The sequence below is a fragment of the Hylaeus volcanicus genome, chromosome 1 (assembly GCF_026283585.1).
Source record: "Hylaeus volcanicus isolate JK05 chromosome 1, UHH_iyHylVolc1.0_haploid, whole genome shotgun sequence".
Taxonomy (NCBI): Eukaryota; Metazoa; Arthropoda; class Insecta; order Hymenoptera; family Colletidae; genus Hylaeus; species Hylaeus volcanicus.
The window spans coordinates 10,140,247-10,160,153 of NC_071976.1; the positions used below are offsets into that span (position 1 = coordinate 10,140,247).

At 36.7% G+C, this 19,907-nt stretch overlaps 1 protein-coding gene across 6 annotated transcripts in view; it reads right to left on the reverse strand.

Annotated features, from left to right (window-relative positions):
- Positions 1-19,907, reverse strand: part of LOC128873564 (protein kinase C and casein kinase substrate in neurons protein 1) — a 70,922-nt gene that overhangs the window by 31,591 nt on the left and 19,424 nt on the right. Inside the window, exon 1 of one of the 6 annotated variants that reach the window (XM_054117327.1) lies at positions 203-451. The exons of the other annotated variants lie outside the window; for them this stretch is intronic. The gene's annotated coding sequence lies outside the window, so the exon portion shown is untranslated. Of the gene's footprint in view, positions 1-202; positions 452-19,907 lie in introns of those variants that run through there. 6 annotated transcript variants of the gene reach the window in all.

Below are 19,907 nucleotides of genomic sequence, written 5' to 3' on the forward strand. Positions count from 1 at the left end.
TATATAATATTTCGACATATTTGAAAACACTCTGTACATTCTCCCTCCCAAAACAATAAAAGCGTATACGATTGGCCCATTTTTACTATCACGATTCAGGTTTGAATCGAGTTCACTGCGATAGCTATTACGCGGATAATAATACGCGAACGTACACGTAATCGACGAGTGAAATCACGAGGTGGTAACGCTGGATCTTTACCTTGGCAAAATGGCATGGTTGAGTAACGACCCTCGTTGAACAGAATGTTTTTCTTAATTCACGGGAGGTTGAAACACTGGATATATATATCACTGCCGGCACTGAATCACACGCGTGGTGTCCGGTTGGCAGAAAAAGGCGAGCGAGTCGGGACACACGAATCCGCGAACACAGATTTATAAATAACGTTCGGAGCGGACGCGGTCGACGCGTACCCGCACGGTACCGCGGTCGAAGCTGAACTGACGAACGTTCTTGCTCTCGCTCCAGAACCCACCGGTCATGCCGCGGGTCACCCAGACGCAATATGTACAACTTGCTGGAAGGGATCTTACAGTGGTGGTAAACCGAAACGGTTTAGGACAACAAGGGTGTCTCGGATATACAAAACCGTGTGAAATAAAACAAGAAGAGAAATTCGTATCGCAAAATTAGCGATTCAGACATTTTTAATGGACAATATAGTCCCTGGAAGGGATCTTGTATGATTGTAAATGTTAGGTTCTATTTGTGGAACATTTTACAACAGTTTATTTCACGACAATACGACTCTCGGAGCTCAGAACACAACTGAGCACGCAGAACCTCGAAGTTGTCGAGTTTGCAATACACATAATAGCATAAAAAAGTAACAATAGATGTCGCGATTAGTGCTACTGGTTCCTACAATAAATGGAAATTATAGTAATTGCTTTATTGGCCAGGGTAACTGATGCCTAGGACGACAGGGGTGTCTCAGATACACGAAATGTTGTAAAACATCACAGCAGAGACGAAGAAAAACTTCCAATGAAAAATTAGCTATCTAAAAGTTTTTAATGGACGATACAGTCCCTGGCGAGACTATCTAGCAAAAAAGTTAACGTTGCATAAAAATAACAGTAATTTTCTTTAAAAAAAAAAGATTGCAACGTTTAAGGCAGCAAAGTGCGCAATTATCATGAAACAATGAACTATTTATGGGCGAGGAAAGATGACAAATCAATGGACCTTTGATGTGACACGAGCGGAACCAAGATGGCGGAGCTCACGAAGGTTGCCGCACGGTTTGACCGCTAATCGATGGAGAACAGAAGAACTTGCGTAACCGCGACTCAGCCGTCATAAAAAACATATTTACTTGTGGTGCTAATTATGCTGACGTTCACGTGCAAAGTCGTCTACGTATGTACGTGCGCGTATCGCAAATTGGTCAAGGCTGAGGATTTTTCGAGTACGACTCACCGATACCTATACCATTCTGGAGGAAATACGTGGTATCTTGCAAGGAAACGCAACAACAAACTTGCGTCAACAATTGTATCGTTTAAAATTAAACAAATAGTGCGCCCAAATGATCTTACAATATACAATTTGAGAAAGCGAGGGCTTTATTAATCAAACTTATTTTATCGAGTAAAATATGTGAAATAAAAATAATTATAAGCTATAGTGACAATTATAAATATTAGGTTGTACGAAAAGTTTCTTTCCTTTTATTAATAATTAATGCATACACAATATTTTATGTTTTATGTTACATTACAAAATTGTGTACAATTCATTTCGCTCCATTACTGTTACAGGATCAATGTCTAAGAAATTAGATTATCCATTTATATAAACACTGTCACAGAAAATAATTGAATGTAACGTACGAAAGAAACTTTTAGGGCAACCTAATATAATTGTAAATGTACACCGACATGTATATTTGGTAGAGTAGTTAACGAAAGATAACAAGAGAGAGGTGTAGCTGCGTTACCAATAACAAAATTCAGTTTCGCTGACAGAGCCCATTGGTAAATTCAACAAAAGTAATAATTATTACTGTTGCGTAACGCGGTGAAATGCCACCGAAGCTCAATCAAACTCGCGCATACGCGAGACGCTGTAGATGCCATAATACGGACCATGTTGGTCAGTTTATCCGAAGCCACGTAAATTCGTTACCATAAGCAGTTAGGAAGCTTGTTTTACACAGAAGTACTTCCGCGTTTTCTTCCTGCGCATCTGAAATGCCTTCGGTTGCGTTTATTAACGCAATTTATCCAATCAGTGGAAACTTATGTTTAGCAAAATAAAACTGCGCCTTGCCCCTTACGAGCATATAAACATCTACAAGTATTTACTTACGTATAATGCACTGTTACATTATATACGTATAATATATTATATAATATATACGCATTATTATATATATATATATATATATATATATATATATATATATATATATAACTTAAGGAAATATATACTTAAATATATATATATATATACTTAACGAAAGTAATGTCGTTCTGCGAATCTCGATACTTATTTATCATTGATTTTTATTGACTTTGAATTGAAAGTTTGCACACTAGATGGCAAAGGGCTGTTGATAACGAGGGTGATTACATAATTGCCTTAAAATAGAAATTTCTAATATATTTTTATATATTCCTGTTTAGAATTATTTATTTTCTACTCAAAATAAAAATTCACTCAAATAAAATAATAAGATTCTTCACTGGATCCTTCGATAAGCATTTGTAGAGGTCTAAAGTGTACCTTTTCAATTTTCAATAAAAGAGCCCAGATAAACTATAATAAATAAAACCACCAAATTTCGTTCGTATTCCTATCAGCTCAATCAACGAACCGCGCGAAACGAAAAATCGTTCGGTCTTGTTATCCATAATCGAGCACGATAAATCTACGAGTAAATACGACAAGTGAAAACCGGGTTATGTTTCGTGTCTCTATTGATTAAGCTACCGATGGAGCATACAAAGGGGATTGGCTTCCTCGACGAGCAGAGGTTGATGGGTCGAGAGGCCGTATTTGTGTTCAATCCTGTTATAAATCTGACGATGATTATATTGCACATGGTAAGGAGGACCGCTTGTGTGTATAATCTTTACATAGATTTTCCCTTCGTGTATCCACGGTTAACGAACTCTCGGCGAGAGTTCAACACCGCGATGGATACTCGACAATGATGCGCGAATTCCAAGTAATTGTCAGCAATCGAGAATGCCAATACTGATCCTACTTTATCGCTGTACGATGCGCTCCAGTCCATAATGATAAAGTAGCGATGAATCTGAAGTGACGGAATGGACCACACCTAAATGCATTTATACGAAATTTGACTGTGCAAGAAATACAATATTTACAGAGTAAAATAAATTCCTATTTAAGTACAATTTTTATAGGTACATTTGCAATGATTTAGTTTTGCGTAAAGATCCGGAGTCTAGTTACCACTAACATAAATCGTTTTTCCGAAATTTAGCAGTGTCTACGAGTTGCGTATATAAGTTTCAAGGGTGATCTGCAAGAAATCATCTGTAAGATGTATAAATTTCTATTTAAGTTCAATTTTTGTAGGTACATTTGCAATGATTTAGTTTTGCGTAAAGATCCGGAGTTTAGTTACCACTAACATAAATCGTTTTTCCAGAAATTTAGCAGTGTCTACGAGTTGCGTATATAAGTTTCAAGGGTGATCCGCAAGAACTCATCTGTAATATGTAAAAAAGATCCCAAAGACCACAGAGATTACCTCAGAATCATCCACCTCAGCCACCATCTGTTCGCCGCACCTCTCCATCGCCATTACCTTGGTTCCAGCGATTGAACATAAGCTAACTGTTTCGCACGAGCTCGCTGAAAAAGAGGCGAACGGGAGGCTTCCCCGCTCCAAATACGTCGCGTAATTTCATCGCGTATGTATCATTTATTTTCGGGAGTTTATTGTTCGACGAAAGACGAAGCATTCGGGGGCGTCTCGGAGTCGAGGCACGGTGTCCGCGATGTTCGCATAGGTAATGCATGCAAACTCGGTCTGATCTCCTTAATGAGGATGTACTCCGTTCGAATGACGAGTGCAAATTACGCGCTTGCGCGCACTTGTCTCGGTGCGTGGCATAAACGCCGATATTAATACTCTTTGCGTCGCTACGCGAAACATGTCTGCTATTTTTCGCGGGACTAGAATACTGTAGTAGCGTGAGCGTTAAGACTCCATGTGGTAGTAGACTCTGAAGGAAACCAAAGTGGGAGTTGCAAATTTTAATGATTCCTTTTTCTACCGATTGTAGGAGGATTTTCGAAAGAAGCTTTTGGGATTTTTAGTGCCGATGGGGCACAGAATGTTTAGTTATTTTAAGTAAAAGGATATGTGGGACTAGATAAGGGAGATTAAATTAAATTCGACTCGTGATGGATCAGTTGATGATTCAATGAAATAATTATGTACCAGGGTTCGACCTGTATCTCTCATACTATTTAATGAAGAATTTTGAAAAAAATTTAAGACGTTTAGGATAAGGAGATCTATATCAGAGAATTTGTTCAGATTTTTAAACTGATAATTCATGTACAGAAATAAATAACGCGAAGAGGGATGAAAAATGTCGATTCTACATCGAAACTACCAGAGCCCTGCAAATATATTTTTAAAAAGCAAAATCATTCCCCTTTGGAGAACCCTTTAGAGCTCGAGTTTGTTTACGAGTTTATATGCAAGCCTCTCGAGCATCAATAGCAACCGCTACGTGAACAGCATAAGTTATGCTTTTTCCGTACAATTGGCAGCGCGGAAGGAGAAAGAAGAACGCTATTAATAACGCGGCGCAGCACGCATATTGTTTTAATCTCTATAAATATCGTGTGTGTAGCGACGAGTTCGTCACACCGTGTAGCGAAACATGCACAGAGGTGGTTCACTACTTTATTTTGCGACATCAAAGCGAACTTTGTCTTTGGTGCGAAAGTGATACACCTGGAAAGTGATTTCTTCGGGCTGAAAAAGGAACTTTGCGCAACATTTTTTTGTACTTGGACGCCGTGGTGGATTTACTTTTCATGAAAAATAATTTTAAAATCACCATTTTATTGCGAGAATCGAATTTAATTATTTTTTTCTTCTCGTTCCATTTGTATGGCTTTTGTGAAAATTAATATCCGTGTTTATTTTACTTCTGTATTTTCATAGGTATTTTTTTTTTATGTAACTCGAGGAGGTCTAAATAATAAAATAGGTATAAATAATAAATGCTGTCTCTCAGCAGATCCACTGATTCAGAACAAGCAAATTAAAACCTAATGTTTCGTTTGAAAAATAAATCAACTTTTGTTTGCAGATTTGTTACAATTCGAAACAATAAGTACTCTTGAACCGATTCGAATTGATGCGTGTTTCCAACGTTACGAGAGACTGCATTTATTATTTTCTTACAAAAACTGCAGTATGTAGGACAGGGTAAATGGAAGATGATTTTACGCGAATTCCTTTACATTTCCAGCGCTGAAAGGACATCCTCGGCGCTTGAAGAAATATTATGTGAAATAACTATGGTCAACCCGTGGTATCTTTATTCATGCATGCACTTTATGGCGATAACGTTCGTTTGCATAGATACCCGGAATAATAACGCGAAGAATAAGTCATCGGTTCAATGTTACAACAATTTTTATATGTCAGAATATATTCAAATTGCTAGATAATATTCCTTAGTATTATTTCTATCGCTCTTGGATAAATTAAACAGATTCTGTATTTATTTATAGCGCGTGATAATAAATAATTTTATACTTGGCTTCAGTAATGTCAAGGTAATACAGTGAGTTCCTATAAATATTTGTCCTGTACAGTCATTTATAGATATTTAGTGTATACTTAGTGATATTTAGGTTACTATCACACCGAAGATATTTTACTGGCGCGTTTTATATTGTAGCAAATGCATACGTGATATCGACAGCTAAAACGAAGTAGGCGTTGACGACTCAATACGATAGTGTTTTGCAGCGATCTTGCGCGATGTCGTCGTACGTTGAAGAAACAAACAATTTATTAACTGAAACATGCTGGAGTATTCCGTTAAGTGCAATGATAATTCTATTAAAATTCTATTGAATTGTCTTAAACACAATTTGAGTGTTACACGTACATTCAATATTCATTTCAAAATTAAAGCATGAAATTGTTAATGGTACATTTTCTAGTAGCATACTTTAAGTTTCATAATCACATCACATTTTCCTTTAATTATCCCTTTCACGTATTACGTAAATTTGTTTATTGAATCATAGCGAGGGCATTTTATCCCACAGAAGAAAATATGTAAACACTTGCATGTTTGTGTACATATAGTACTATAATAGGAACTATATGGATCATTTAACAGAATGTTCACGTAACGGGTGTTCGCATAATGAAGGCTGTGCCGTAATATCCACACAGCGTAAGCAAACTCGTTTGAGTATAATTTATTCGTTATTCGGGTAATAATTGATAAAACTCGCGCTTCCTAAAAATAATTCCAGAATGTCTACCATGCCTAAGGGAAACACGACCGCGAAGAGTTAAGCCACGTCGTGCTTTTAATTGAGATCAACGAAGCGTTTACTCGTTACTAGGAGGAGCCGTTCTTTGCCGGAGGCCAGGATCATAATGGCACTCCGAGTTGGAACATGAATTAATGCGTTTTCCTTTTTCGGAAGAAAAGGAAAATGCGGCAGTAGCTGGACGGAATAAGAAAGGACGTTTCAACTTCTGCTCGGAAATATTCTCTATCACGTAACTTAACGTGTATTTCATTTCAAATTTTATGAGACACTGCTCTTGAGGATTCCGGTTAGTTTGGTTAAGATGGTGTCTCTCTTCAGGCATGCAAAATATTGAGAAATAATAATGTGAAATAACAATGGAAAATTACAAAGTCAAATATATGAACGGAAAACATTGAACAGTAAGTCTATATATATTAGAAAATAAATTGCCACTCTTTTAACACGTTGGTCGCCGCGTCAGCCAGAAATGGGTGACAGGACTTTCCATCAATGAACTAAACAGATTAATTCCAAAGGTAAGACGATAACGAAAATAAATCTGTATAAGTTTCGTGTACTTGATAACGTCGAGAAATTAAATACCGCGACAAATGTTAAATTATCTAATCTAGTCTCGTGAGAAAATTTGAGTTTTATAGAAATTTTCACGAGTTTTAGCTTGGCAGTAAACGCGTTAAACTTACAAATTATTGATACGATGATTTTCCATAACAATGAAGAAAGTTAACCGATGCTACCTACCAGTGAAGGAAACGATTTCAATTAATTTTAATTATCAATGAAAATGACTAAATTTAACTGTCTTGCTTAATTTAACTCACTATTTTTAATACTATATTCCCTTGTCGACCACTGGTATAGAAGACTAATATGAATCGCCAGTGGCTTGTGGTTTGACCTGGTAGGATTATGTTTGTGCACGTTAACCTTTATCCAACAGCGGGAAAACTCGATATGATACAGAACGTGTGCTCTAGACGCGGTAGTTGAAAAGTTTCGTCGGACTGTATCGAGTGTATCAAAAGTTTGCTCGCAAAAGTCCTTGGGAAGGTAATTGGCTCGGCTCTTTGTGACAATCGGTATTGAGAAACGTTCCGCCGTATATGTCTGCTGTTACGTGGAAACGTTCGTGATAATGAAACAAGAATACACTGGGTGCAGCACAATTTGTGCTATACTTGTACCGCGCGTACGGAAGGTGTTCCAAAATTCTTTGGAAAAAGTAAATAAAATAGAAAAAAAATCTAGAAACCTTACGACGTGTTTCTACGTGCAGAAATGTTCTCGGAATTATTCGTATAAAAGGTCCTATCTCTCTTGATAGGTGGAAGAGTAAAAAGGAATCAATTTACGAAACTAAACGCCTAGATAACGGTGTCAAGTCTGTTCTCGGCGGTTCGCGAACGCGATAAAAGGGAAGTGAGACTTCTGGTTGTCGTCCGTTTCAACGTGCGTTCTGCACCGCGTCGTTCTCATTCCGATACAGGAGATAACATCAGACAGAAAATCGAGAGCGAAATGGAAACTGAAACATATAAGGTTGCTTTTACCGTACGGTAACAGTAATTCACGGAACCAGATCTGTGCAGCTGGAACGCTCGTGAAACGTTAGAAACGTTGCCCAAAAGGGCACAATTTACGATCCAGAAAGTTTTTCAAAGTTTGTCGACGAATATCCACTTGAAATTACGTCGTAAATAAATACAAAATGAGTGAAAACGAACGCGAGACGTTACGTATTTTCAGTAAAGGCTTTTGAAAAAAATAGAATGCGCTTTGTCAGAGTAGCGGTGGAGTACTTTCATTTGAAATAAAAATGAATTAAAAAAGGAAATCTTGAGGCTCCTTTTGGAGAACCTTTTGGTTCGGATAACAGTGGAAACTGTGGACAAATAGACGCGATGCACAGTTTGGAATCCTTGAGTGACGGCTGCCATGACATAAAAACCTAAAACAGCCAAGGATACTTCATGAATCGAGCGTATTAACATAGTTGCTGCAGTTTCTAGCGCTCATCCAAATGGAAAAGGGTCACTCCAAATCGGACACTAATTGCAGGGACGTCTCGAAATTTTTAAAACCATAGCCATTAACATTAATCAAACCTAGTGCTGTGTAATCGTACAATTTGACACCTGCTATTCAAATAAAATTCCCTCCACACCTGTTTCAAATTCAAATCACAATTTTAATAAAAAAAGGCGAAGAACAGGTGAATTGACAGCATCGGTCGATCGCCTAATTCTCACGAGAGTCCCCCAGGTGTGACGAGGAGGATGTTCGGGGATGGCGAACAAGAGACAGAGCGTATGCGCGACACATTAGGCGTATTTATGCACAGGTTGGTATCGGTAAATCGGCACAGGTAGGAGTCAGGACCGGTTCTCGAGAGACCAGGGGGGGTCTCTGGTTGTTGGCAGAGAGTTTAGAGACCTAAATGAGCACGTGGGGCCTTCGAGACGTCCCAGTGGTCCGATCGACCCTGACAAGCGTGTAATACACGGTGTTCGATGTAACTGATGGTTCCAGAGGCGTCAGTTCCTCTTCTTACATAAGTCGATCGATCGACCTACTTGACCCTTCGCGCTCGAATGTCCCCTCAGGCGAGAAAATAATAAATCTTGTGAATTTCAAGATACTTGAGATTTTCAGGCTCGGTTCTTCGTGGTTGATATTAACTGAGGTTTGCAGGGGTAAGTTGCGTCCTCTGGATAAGGATAGAGAGTGGATAGCAGTCATTGAACAAATTTAAAATTGCTTCGTTAACATAGATATACATAGACTATACGTTTTAGAGCAAAACGCTGGTTTTTGTTTCGATAACCGGAATTGCTTCGTTTGTTCGTCGCATGTGGTGCGGAAACATGATTTTATCACTGATTGCGTTGTATTGTATCTGATAGAAGAGATAGTTTTACCTCCATTGTCGCGGGGAGGTGTTCTATATTTCGTTCAATCACTTCGGACGAAACGAAAGTAAGCTATTGATAACTGTCGATCAAATTGCTACGGTCACCCGAAGAAATAATATTTCTATATCAGGAGAGCGATGTAAATTAAATGAAGCTTACGTCACCTCTTTCTATTGATTTTAATATTTCAAAGTTAAAAAAAGTTACAAGTTCAAACTGAATGGGAAATAAAATCTATACAATCTCCTTTTAGTAATTTCAGTATTCAGTAACTAATATTCACAATTAAAAAATAATCTTAAAAATAGACATCAATGCTAAAATTTTGAAAGAAACAAGTTCAATCCACTGTTTGTTCCCATTATAATATTAGGTCGTTCCATAAGTTCGTGCCAAAGACTGTGTCGAAATTTAATAAAAAACCACAGAAATTTTTTAGTAACGGTATAATGACTATCTGAGAGAGGTGAGAAACTATTGTGAAACGAGACAGATTATCTTTTCTTGTGACACTTAAGAGTATGTTTCACATATTAATTTGAGAAATAGAAGTATAAATGGCACGAACGTTTAGGTCGACCTAATATAAACGAACGGCTATTTTATTATTGCAGCATCTGGAATTATTTTGAACGGCTCTATAGAAGTCTCTCAAGTAACCAGACGGACCTTCACAATGGTTCCTTCTGTAAAGGGACCAAGGGTCTCACGAGTGTGATAAAATCATCCAACTAACTGTGAGTTAGCATCAACGACCCGTCTAAAACGTTTATGAACGCAATTAAGACACCCCAGACGTTGCTCACGTCACGCCCAGCAATTTAATCCAGTTATTTTTGTCGTTCCCTTCTTTAATCATCTTTCTTTCCTAACCGTTGGAAATGTGCTTCTGGGAAACGAGCGAACTTTTCACTCGATCTCACTTTAATTCTGGGCCAATGCGGATTTTTTCAACAATTTTTAATTAACATTCTACACAATGTCTTTCATTTAAGAAAGAATATAGCTAGGAAATTCTAAATAAAATTTGCATTCGTTCCAGCCATTTGTATTCGTGAATTTCGTTTTGTAATCGAGATAAAAATTGTTCAAACTGTAACATTCCGGCCAGAACTAGATCATCCATACGGAATACCGAGATTGGAATCTCAAAATCGGGGCCGACATCAGCTGATATCTACAGTTCAACTTCCCATACCGCACGTATTGCATAATCGATTCCGTATGCGCTTACTACATTTACAACATCTGGATTACGGGAGCGCTACGAGGTTGCATAGATCCCCCAACGTTTGTGTCGCAATCAGTAGAAATAATCAGTGGCTCATACATTATAAAACACTGTGATTTTATTTAATGACCAAAGCGATTTCCAAAGGCATCGAGAAGTATGTCCCTTTTATTTTCCATGGAAGAACTGCAATTCTTTAAATTTAATTTCATGTCTTTTTTAATGCTTGTGACCAAACAACGTGTATTTATTTGATGAAATCGTTTATCGAACGTAAGGAGGAAATAAATTCTTATTTCTTCATCTTGCTTTACTTGATTTACCCTAAAGTCAGTATTTATACTCGAATATTGGTTCGCAGAGCCCCAGACAGTCGATAACTTATCGTTCTACGCTCTTTTCTTTGAACAGCCCAAAAGAAAATAATCGAGCGTCCAATAATCCAAGAATCCGATAACCAGAAAAATAAATCGATAACGCTACATCCGATAATCGCGATGGTCGATCACCTGTACGTATCACAATTAGAACACCGAAAATCTCTCCTAAAAGGGATTATAGAGATTAACGAGTTTCAAAAGTAAAATTCTACAAGTTTTGCCCAACAGCGCGATACTGAACTGCTCCGTAATTATTTCGCCAAGGGTCCTCGATAATTCCTGCGAATTTATTAGCTTTTGGAACCTGCTTGTGACTTTTGGTCCAACCTCTATTATTTGCTGAATTACCTGTTCGAATAAATCAATATCAAGCTCCTGGTGGACACCTAACTCTTTGAAGTTAGGTAGGTTAAAAACTACTCCATCTTTTGCTAAGCTTTAATATGTATATTAGCTTTATTTATTTAAAAATTTTCATTCACGTGACAATACTATGAACTAACGCTGAAAGTACCATAAGTGAATTGAATTGAATTTTGAATTGGAATTTTATTTTTATTTTTTAATCGTGTGCTTCAAAGATTTAAATATCATTTTTCACATTCAATTGCAATTTACTTGAAATACAAATTAGAGTATGTTCCATATTACTTGCGTTGTATTAAAGAATAAAATTCTAAAGTCCCTTTTGGAAAACCTTTCATAAACGCAATGACATGTGATTACAGATGACGTGACGCGTAATCTCGTTAACAATTTAGCATTTTAATCGTCTTTCCAGTGATTCTCGTTATATAGTGCTTTGTTCACGCCCAATTTGGAACACGAAACCCTGCGAATAATGGAAACGTATCGAGGACACATCGCGCAAGGCTTTGTCAATGCAGCTGTGCCATGTGTGACATCACGTGTTATCGATTTTCATTCACGCGACAGGTCAATCTACCTAATTAGCGGAATTTTATCAATCGTTCCACCCTGCTTCATCATCTAAGACATTCTTCACCAGTTCTTGGCCACGTAATTAAAATTTTTCAATCGGTGTCTCATTATTCTCTATTCTCAAATTTATTTGCAAGAGGAATACATACAGTGGGTGTAGAAAGTATTCGTACACCGATCAATATCCAAAAAAAACTGTGTAAAATTGTAATTTATTAACTTGTTTTTCTATAAACAATGACATTCTACATGTTCTAGGAAATCTCTAGAATAGATAGATTACAAGAAAAAATAGCTATTTATGCAAGTTGCGTAATTAACAAGAAAAAAACAATTGATCGATAAAAATGTTGAAGCAATAAGTATTCGCACAATTGTTTAAAAGTACTTTACTGGAAATTTGATGTTTTCTAATTCGCACGGAGCAATAAACTAATGTGTAAGAATCGTACAAATACTTATTGCTTCTATACTTTTACCTACTTTTTACATTTTTTTTTGTTAATTTCACAAAATATATTAACTAGGAAATGTTGTTTGGACTATACCTATCTTAGAGACTTCCGAGAATATGTAAAATATCATTGATTATAAAAAAGGAAGTTAAGGGACTACAATTTCACACAAAAGTTTGTTGGAAAATTGATCGGTGTACGAATAAATTTCTACAGCCACTGTAAATTCTTCTTTTGAAATCTGTTCCTATATCTGCCAATTGAAATATTGTTCAAGTATTATTATAAATATTAATTTCCAAAGTTTCAATATCCTAGCTTGGCTCGCGATGATTTCAATATCCAATCAAATATCCTTTTGGAAAAGCTTTCATTTATAAGATCAGGGAGATAGAGAAAGCACCATTATTCTTAATATTTGTCAAGTCAAATCGATCGATACATTATCTCTTTTTATCGTGTTTCCTTAACGCGTAATAATTTGCTTTCGATAACGTCAGGGGGTCTGCAAGGCACTTAATGTCATGCGCCTTCGTCGAATTATCAACGAATACACACATCACCACCCCCGATGCGTCAGCAGCCCAGCAGGAGAGACACAAAAGACTTTAATGTGCTTAACTATGAGCACTTACGATCCCCTTCAATGCACGCGATGGATAGCGTCGACAAATAAGTTTCCCATTTTGTCGTTGTCCGCGTGTTAATCATTACGAAACCAATGATCTCTACTCTATTCGTACACTAATCACATTAAAAGAAAAGTTCGATGAGAGTCGACGGTGTGTTGTATTCCGCTTGATTCCTTACTTTATTATTATTAAACAAGTACAACGTCGAACGAAATTGAATGAAGTTAACAAAGGTAGACGCGTCGACAATTCTAAGTTCAAAGGGAAAAGTAGTGGGCTTTATTAGGTTCGGGAAAGATAGAAAATGGAAGGATAGGAATTATCTTAAGTTTAGTGGTCGGTAAAGGAGAGGTAGCGAGGTCGAGGTCCGGAATGACTAGACAGGATGAAATCATCAGTTATCGAACGAAGAAATTTGGAATGTTTGCTGCTGGAGTTTGACGGAGGATGAGACGAAGACAGAGTTATCTTAACTAAAGCTAATACAAAGATTATGTTGGCATACAACAGGTGTAAAGCGACGCAAAAATTAATAACCTCCTTTTTATGTTAGTCATTAACAAACTAGCGTTCTCACTTTTCGAGGCTGAAAATTCTAATCAGAAGTAGCGGAATGTTGATTCAGTACAAAATTGATTTGAAAATTGAAGAGATAAATATTCCTTCAAAGTTTCTAACTCAAAGAGCTCGCGTTCCTCGATGATTGGATGGATTAATTACTGCAAAAGTGAATTGAACTTAAAGGTTGCATTCCTTCCCCCAGCGGATGACCATGACTTTCGACCTGAAAATCAGCACCGAGTGCGTTCACCCTGATTCGATTCATTGACGCCTTTCTAAGCGGCCTGACATTCCAGGCACGTACGACTCTGTCAGTTCACTCGAATCTAGATTGCGTTTCTATCGTACGAACGCATAGCTGCGCTCTCTTTCCTTTCCTCGAGAAATCTGCATGGTTTGCATACCTGCTGTCGCCGGAGGTGGGCGTTGTTCGGCTTGTTTTTTTATTTGGATCGTTACTCCTACGAAAGAATTTTATCATTCTTGGGTAACAGGGTGTCATTACTCATTTATTGCTCGTGGTGCTCGTTCGTTATCTGACTGTAATTACGAAAGTGACCTGAATCAATTGGATTCAGTTGTGAGCAGATGTTGGCCGTAATCTAGAATAACTACGACGAGAACACGGTTTTTCTGTAATCGTATGTTTTGGAATTTGACACGAGTGGTGTGAGGCCACCTGTGATTACTATAATTATATTTTTCAATAAGTCTATTGATTTCAGATACCTGATAAATTCGACTATTAACGATTTTCGTGAGAAATGGGCTGGCTGATCCACTAATAATATCTCGATGAAGATAAAACGAAAAATGCATTACGAATTTATTGTATAGTAATAAATATATAAACATATAATGTACACATTATTATCTAGTTATTGCAGATTTATTTATGACAGATTCTGCAAACAGTTTTTCTTATCAGATATTATACTCTATTCAAAATCCCAGACTTCTCTCTGCAACTATTCGAGCAACATTAGAGACGGACGCACGTAACAAAACGTATCAAGAGTGCGCAAATCGCGCAACAGCTGATCTACCAACCACCGTGTAGATAATGACGGTTACACTTTCGCCGATGACATCGCAATAATGGCATTCCGCAAAGATAAATGACAAATCCAGGTGAACGAAATATAAATGCACACATGTTACCATTTACACTGGCAGGGGATCCGTGGTCGCTGGTAAAGATAAACGACCGTGAAATGCTCTGTGAAGAAACGGTAAAATATATGGGCATGCGCCTTGTTAGATGGAAGGCTCACTCGGAAGATGGATGTTTAAATAATAAAGTCGCAAGTTGAGAAAAATATTAGAAAATTGCGCTGGCTGAGAAGTTAGTTCCAAGCAAAAGTGAAAAAATGAAATTAGAAAATAATATATGGGAGAGTTTATATAAAATATTCTATGGATAAATACAGACAAATATGTTGCAAAATTGGCGAGTAATACCAGGTAGCCTTTACAATAAATATTTCACAAGTAAATATACACAAATGCGTTACAAAAGGTCAGAAGGTTAATCATTGATTCGAATAGTTAGGACACAGGTTTTCCTTCGACCAACACGTTTGTCCACGCAAACAACACATGCATCTCCTACCATATCGATCGCTTCCTGATTTACACTATCCCATCGAATCAATAAAAAAAAAAGACCATTCGCTGTAATTTGTCGCCAACCACAGATCAAACTTTGCACGACGAAACTACGTACACCATTCGACGACACACACGCGCGCTATTGGAGCTACTACCATAAGCTTATAGATCCTCCGTGAATCGTTGATTTATTCAGTAGGTGCATATCGAATGCGAAGCGGGTATCATTGTCAGCGTACGTGGAAGTGTGCCGTATCGGAGTCGAATGCGATTCGAAAAAGGCGAGTATCATTGATTCAAGACGACAATTGTGAGAGTGAACGCTAGTGAGAACACGTGAAAACTTTTCAATACGCAAGGAGAAATTATTCAGACGAAAGTTGTACGATTTAAAGGGGGTCGAGCGACGTGTTCGCTTTCGAGAGAGCCTCTGCTGACTATGCATGCGCCGGATCATCTCTTTCCGACGAATGATCCATCCGTACACACACGGCGAGCCGCACAAGTCTGTGATCACTTTCAATTACGATGTTTGAGGACCAAAAAATGAAATTTATAAGCATAAGTTCACGTAGACAGCGTGAATTGCAAGGATCATTATTTGCTTCGTTTTGGAGTGTGTATTCCATATGTAAATGTAGATAATACGATTACTATAATTAAATACTATAACTTAACGTTCTGACGTTATTCGTATTTTATTTATACGTATCGTAGGTGTCTCTGAATTATATCAATTATATTTTAATTTATTTTTGAGCACATAGGTTAAAATAAATGTATTAAAAATAAGCGTATACTTTTTTTCTAGGAAAAACAACAAGAAATTCTTCTATGTCATGTATAATCAGACATTTATAAAATTGGAACTTCTATATATTAGAAGTAGCACTCAATTATTTTATGTGCTCGTGTTTATATAAATAGACAATCTAATTTCATAGGTATTCATGTTGTAACAGTAATGGAGCAAAATGAATCGTGCACAATCCAGTAATGTAACATAAAACATAAACTATTGGGCATGTATAACTTATTAATAAAGCGAAAGAAAGTTTTGGGACAACCTAATATATTTTAACTCAGCCCTCTTCAGAAGTCCATCCTAATAGACTGAAATTACAGAACAGCATAGAATAATCTATTAATGAACAATCTTTTTACACCAATTTTCTATTAATTCCTGACAACTTCAACCGTGTCATGTCCCTTTACGTGCATTGGACATTTAAAGACGACGTTCCGCCTTCGTACTGTATATTTATGTGAAAAGTGGAGAACGGAGATTGAAATACACGAAGGGGGCACTTCCTACGTACCGAATCACTCACTGGCTTCGTGTCCTACAAAAGTGTAGATACGGCGACTGGCATCGATTTTTCCCTAAGGTCATCTCTCGAAATACCTCGTCGCGAAATGAGGAGAGAACCTCTTGATAAGGGTGCGCATTTGATCGCATTCCTACATTGTTCCCTCCTCCCCCGCCGTCGCGGCTGTTCTTTCCGCCTAATCGATTCGTTTTTGTGTCGCGGGAAAATGTTACGTTCTTTGGATAACCTTGAACGGAAAATGTACGATACGAACACCGCGAACATTGAATAAACTCTGCAGTGTTTGACCCTTAACCCATTTGGCGCCACTCTACGTTTAAATATTTTTCAATGCAATTCGCGATTGCATTGTTATTAAAACGGGTGTATTCATTTGTGTGGCATACGATACGCGCCTGAAGGGATCAATGGTATTTTAAAGTCAATTATTTTTATCCGTGCGATAGCAATATTAATATAAAGCCTCACAGGTGCTGTTTTTCAATGTTATAATTGGCATTTTAATTTGCTTTGTCTCTATTTCCTGGCCTCGCTCGAGAAGCATGTGTTTTTCATTTTTTTTATTCGTTTAGTAATGCAAAACTGTTTCAGATGAAAGCGAAGAGTGGAATAAACAAGATTGCTATTTAAATCACATAAGGTAGAAATTGTATTCACATTAATAGAGCAAATTAAAATTGAATTTCTATCGGATTAATGTGTCGAACCTTCAACTGATGTTACTCAACGTGTCTGTCTGGAAAATATTATTATTAGAACTCTGAGGTAGAGTGTTTTATTCAGACTTCGACACCTTCCTTTGTATTTGTACTGATACAAAGTTGCAATTTTTGAATCGGAATACTTTCCAACATAGAATGTCGATCGATAGCGGTGCTACAATGCATACTGTATCAGAAAGCAGTCTTTGTGTGAACTGATAATGATACCTATGCTCTTATGTAACAGTTGTAATGTAGGTCGCAGAAATTGTTTGAACGGTTTGAAACGAAAGGAGTATTCGTTCATTTTGTCTCTTTCGAAGATTCCACTACAATTTACGATCTATTACGTACCTAGTTAAAAAAAGATACAGATTCTAGATATATTTTAATACAACGTTGTAATGAAAAGAAACATGTGCCTTATCGGAGCTCAAACCAAGGAAGCTTTCCTAAATCAATGCTTTTAAAATTCCCAAAGAAATATCTCAAATTTTATTACGTAATGAATCTATTTTACACGGTGCTCGATGAAAATCGTAAGTGTATTGAATTTGGATGAATCATAAACTGTCATCAGACAGTCACCCAAACTTGGGTAGATACTTTCTACGCAGAAGCAGTAATTCTTCTGCTAAGGACAGTAATTTCCGCAGGAAGGACTCGAGACAGTGGAAACTAATCGGAAAACACCACACGTTGGAGGAAATCCACTGACTACCACTTTCGCGAACAGCTTAGCAATCTGCCGTTTCCCAATATAAATCCTTCATCTCCACGACTATAAACTTGAAGAAACAGCGCTTAGAAAAACACTCGAGGAAGCTAATAAAATGTCTTCTGTATGAATACGACTATAGTACAGTTTTATAAATAAATGCAGTGAATATTAACCTTTCGGAACATGTGACGATGATCTATAATACTATTAATATTATTATAATAATATTAATATTATTAAGACCTCCAGGTACTACTGCCCAATTTTCCAACACATTTGTATATATTCACCCATCAAATATGTAGTCACCATTTATGAATCCTATTTATGATGCATGTCTTCAGAGAAGACTGGATTGTAATCATGAATAAATAATTATATAATAATAATATGGAGTCACCATTTATGAATCCTATTTATGATGCATGTCTTCAGAGAAGACTGGATTGTAATCATGAATAAATAATTATATAATTATTATGTTCTGCATGATAAGGCAAGAAAACTAACACGACTAATTGTAAGGTAAACGTAATCCTGCGTTGAACCTCGACTGTTGTCATTGAAAACATTTTTCAAACTTTAAACGACTCAGCCTTGCATCACGTTCGAGTTTTCTGCATTAAGTGGAAACAACCTGCGAGCCTCGTTAACAGTGCAGGAAACAGTTGTCGAAACAACTCGAGTCTTACCGTTTTAACAAACTTGCCTCGCTTTCGGAAGCAAACATTCCCAGCAATCGCAACGACAACGCTATTACTTCTAATAAGACGTTTTCCGGTTACGAGCATTAATTTTATTATATTACGAACTCGATTAAATTCTGGTCCAAGTGTTTGAAACTTTTTTACGATAATCTATTCCTTGTAATTTTTATACAAGGATGAACTTTTGTTTACATCATGTACAAATCATAAAAAGAAAGAACAAAGACCATTTAACCTACATTACATGGCTCTGAAATAAAATCAGCTAAAGCTAACTTTAAATTTATAAATTTTGCAGCTTAGTATTTCTTCCATTAGAGAATTTATTAGGTTGTCCCGAAAGTTTCTTTCGCGAATTGCACTCAATTATTTTATGTGGTCGTATTTATATAAATAGACAATCTAATTTCATAGATATTCATGTTGTAACAGTAATGGACCAAAATGAATCGTGCACAATTCAGTAATGTTACATAAAACATAAACTATTGTGCATGTATTACTTATTAATAAAGCGAAAGAAACTTTTGGGACAACCTAATAAATGTATATTGTATATTATAATGCAAAGAAGTTAGATATTTTCTTAAATTGAAATACTTATATTATTATTAATTATTTAAAAGTGGCGAAGGCAATAAAGAATTCGAATTAGTACGTTATAAATCACCGTTACACATTTATTTTCCTTTTCGTGTAATTTTATCCGCGCTCGCAGCTGCAGCGAGAAGAAATATTCGAGGCTGGCTGGGAAAATATCGCGCATTTCAGTCACTTTGCTTCCTGGTTATTTTCAAACCGTCCATCGAATTGAAGTGTGCGTATTAATACATCGCTGGAAAGCTCGTTTCGCCCTGATTGTGGAAATATATCTTGCATTTCTACCGTTTCTTTATTTTATCAACGAATAATCAAAATTAGCGAAAACGACATTATAATTTAATATCGGATGCACTTTGTGCCATTTAAACATCGCATTCAAATATTAAAAATATAGTAAATGGAAAATAAAAATGACGAAGGTGATTATTTTAACCACAAAAAGCATGGTATTGTATAAATAATTCCCTCGGTTATTATACTATGTATATAGACCGTTGAAATTGTTTTCTGACAAAAACAGAAAAAGTAGCGAGTGAAAATAACCGTCATATCAGTTACATTTTAACTACATAAATAAATTACTCGTTTAAATAC